We start from the raw sequence: 3039 nt of genomic DNA, 5'->3' as shown, positions 1-3039 counted from the left end.
TATTCATGATGTCTACTATTACTACACTTGATGAAGCCAAAGATTTTTTGTCAAATGTGCAAACAGTGTTGGAAGTAGAAAACAGAACAAAGAATGAACTTAATCTTGTTGCTCAACAATTGGGAATTGCTGTTCGCTCTCATCATTCTAAAGATCAAATTGTTGACATGATTAATGAAAGCTTGTTTAATGTAACTCCTCCAAATGAGCAAACGCAGATTGAATTAGCTAAGTTACAGCTAGCCCTGCAGGAGGCTCAGGCTAAGGAGGCTGAATTTCAGGCCCGTTCTAAGGAGGCTGAGGCACAAGTTGAAATTGCTAGGATTCAGGCAGACCATGAGTATCGCATGAAACAAGGTGGAACTGGATCATCTAGCTCTGATGATTTTGATGTGGCTAAAAATGTTAAACTTGTTCCTCCTTTTAATGAATCTGATTTAACAAAGTATTTTCAGTTGTTTGAGAGGGTAGCTACAGGTTTTAATTGGCCCAAAAAGTATTGGCCAGTACTCCTTCAAACTGTTCTCACCGGTAAAGCTCAAGTAACTTATGCATCTTTGCCTCAGGATCAATCTGATAATTATGATGTAGTTAAGAGCTTGATTCTTAAGGCCTATGAGCTTGTTCCTGAAGCCTATAGAGTAAAATTTAGGACAACTTACAAGCAAGATAAGCAATCCCATGTTGAGTATGCAAAAATCAAAGAAGATCTGTTAGAGCAGTGGTTAAATTCTAAGAATGTGGATTCTGATTTTGGTAAATTTAAGCAGATGATTTTGCTGGAGGACTTCAAGAGGTGTATTAGTAAAGATGTAAGGCTATATCTTGATGAGAAAAGAATAGATAATTTGTCTGATGCTGCAGTTTTAGCTGATGAATATGTTCTCACTCACAAGAGATATTCTAGAGAAAAAGGGAAAGCTGAGAGTAAGTACGTTGCCTCTACTCAGAGTACAGGTAACAGGAAAGAGAATAAATATGATGTTCCTCAGGAAGTAAATACCAGCTTCACCTCTAGATTTCAGAAACGTAAATGTACTTATTGTAGAAAACTTGGTCATACTACAGAGAAATGTTTCAGGAGACAGCGTGATGTGAACAAAAAGGAGTCTTTAAATATTCAGTCAATTGGTCTAGTGTCCATCCTTGAGAGTTCCCAGAATTCTTTAACTGAGTTAACTGAACCTGCTTTGAGGGTTAACTTAAATTCTCATGATGGAGCTCCTCTTTTGAGCAGTAACGTGGGTGATACTCTCAAGAGTTCATGTGCTAATTTCCTGTCTGATGGTTTTATCAGTCCTCTGGACAATAATGACAGGAAATCAGTTAAAATATATCGTGATACAGGTGCTTGCCAATCCCTTATGCTGACCAGTGTTCTAGGCTCTAATGTTAATTCCTCTGATGAAACTGTAATCTTACAAGGTGTAGGGAATAATTACTTCTCTGTCCCTCTGTGCAGAGTGAATTTAGAGTCTGGTTTTGTTAATGGTTCCGTTATGGTTGGGTTGGTTGAGACACTCCCAATGTCAGGTGTAACTTTCTTACTTGGAAATGATATTGGTGGAAGTCAAGTGTGTCCAGCTCCTCAGTTGTCTAGTGAGCCAGTGGCTGCGTCCCAGGATTGTTATGTCCCTGATGTGTTCCCTGCATGTGCTGTCACTAGGGCTAAGTCTAAAGTTACTGGTGATTTAGAGGATAATGATGATGATGATGTTATCCTACCTGACACTTTTCTTGCTAATTTGGACCACTCACCAGATGAGGCAGTACCCCGTAGTGTTGATAATTTGTCTCGTCAAGAGTTGGTTGAGTTGCAGGTTGCTGACCCTGAGTTGAAAGGTCTTGCTAACTCTGCTTATAGTGAAGAAGAGTCAGCCGGTGCTTCTACTTGTTATTATATAAAGTCAGGAGTACTTATGAGGAAGTGGAGACCCCCAACAGTATCAGCCGACTGTGAATGGGAGGTTGTACATCAAGTTGTCATCCCTCGTGTTTGTAGGCAGGATATCATTAGAGTGGCTCATGATTCCAGTTTGGCAGGACACCTTGGAGTGAGGAAGACTGTGGCACGCATTTTGAAACACTTCTACTGGCCAAGTATCTTCAGGGATGTTTCCTGGTATTGTAAGTCTTGTCACACCTGTCAAGTTGTGGGGAAGTGTAATCAGACCGAAAAGGTTGCACCTCTAGTTCCCATTCCTCCTTTTGAGGTGCCATTCACCCGTGTGTTGGTGGATATTGTGGGCCCTCTTCCTAAGACTTCTTCAGGATTTTCTTATGTGTTGACCCTGATTGATATGGCTACTCGTTATCCTGAAGCCATTCCACTTAGAAATATCTCAGCAAAGAACGTGGTTAAGGAAATGCTAGGGTTCTTCACAAAGTTTGGTCTGCCCAAGGAGGTACAGTCAGACCGGGGAAGTAATTTCATGTCAAACGTTTTCAAGCAGTCTCTGAAAGAGTTGGGCATCACCCAGATCACGTCTTCAGCTTACCATCCCCAGACCCAAGGAGCGTTGGAGAGATATCATCAAACACTCAAATCGATGCTCAAGAAATACTGTTTGGAACATCAGAAAGACTGGGATAAAGGTCTTCCATTTGTTGTATTTGCCGCAAGAGAATCTCCAAATGAATCACTGGGCTTCTCACCTTTTGAACTACTGTTTGGCCATGAAGTAAGAGGACCTCTTAAGCTACTCAAGGAATGCTGGCTGTCGGAGGAAGATGACGTCAACCTGCTGGAGTATGTGATGAAGTTCAAAGAACGGCTGTCCACTGCCGAGAGAGAATTTAGGAGCTGCTCAGGAGAAGATGAAGACTTGGTATGATAAGTCCAGGTTACGCCACTTTCAGCCAGGAGATCAGGTTTTGATTCTGCTACCGGTTCATGGGCAACCTCTTCAAGCCAAGTTTAGTGGTCCTTATTTCGTGGAGAAGAAACTCAGTGATGTCAACTATGTCATCGCCATACCAGATCGTAGAAAGAACAAGCAACTATGTCACATCAACATGATAAAGTTATATCACAGGCGG

The sequence above is a fragment of the Coenobita brevimanus genome, chromosome 109 (assembly GCF_032717465.1).
Source record: "Coenobita brevimanus isolate Jiangsu-jjx chromosome 109, ASM3271746v2, whole genome shotgun sequence".
Classification (NCBI taxonomy): domain Eukaryota; kingdom Metazoa; phylum Arthropoda; class Malacostraca; order Decapoda; family Coenobitidae; genus Coenobita; species Coenobita brevimanus.
This window is presented reverse-complemented; position numbering follows the sequence as displayed.